Source organism: Hipposideros armiger, unplaced genomic scaffold, assembly GCF_001890085.2.
Source record: "Hipposideros armiger isolate ML-2016 unplaced genomic scaffold, ASM189008v1 scaffold_1216, whole genome shotgun sequence".
Classification (NCBI taxonomy): domain Eukaryota; kingdom Metazoa; phylum Chordata; class Mammalia; order Chiroptera; family Hipposideridae; genus Hipposideros; species Hipposideros armiger.
Window position 1 is genome coordinate 419128 of NW_017732566.1, and position 563 is coordinate 419690.

The following is a 563-nucleotide window of genomic DNA, read 5'->3' on the forward strand; positions in this document are numbered from 1 at the left end:
TTAAAGATTTTATTTAACTCATTAATGGGGAAACTGCTAAGATGTTACTGCCAGTTCAAGGGTAAATCTGAACAGACGTGCATATTTCAAGAATATTGAAATGGGTATGCAAATGGGAAACACTACTGGTTTTCCCTGAGAAAATCTCCCAATGTACAGAATTTACTTACATGTCTATAGACAAGAATTATTTTGCATCGTTATCAGTTATCTATAATTTACAGAGTTGTAAAATAATTCCCATACACTCAGAATCAGATAAAAAAGACCAGACTGCTCTAGACAGTGCATAGTTTTCCAAGGAAGCACAATTTTGTCCCTACTGAGCAAAGACAAACATATAGCATATATGGCCAACAATGCTGTCTGCCTCTTCAGTGTTTGTCTCCTCTCTCCTAACAAAACCCTGCCTTGTTTAGGGTTTTCTTAGGGCAGAGTCCTCTACTCCCGCCCCCATGAATGATCTAATGAAACCTCATCATTTCTCTTGGCCAGTGATTAGTTCAAGATTGGTCTCAGTTTTGCTAATTATGATGTAAGGGAATGTTTTCTATGTGAGATTC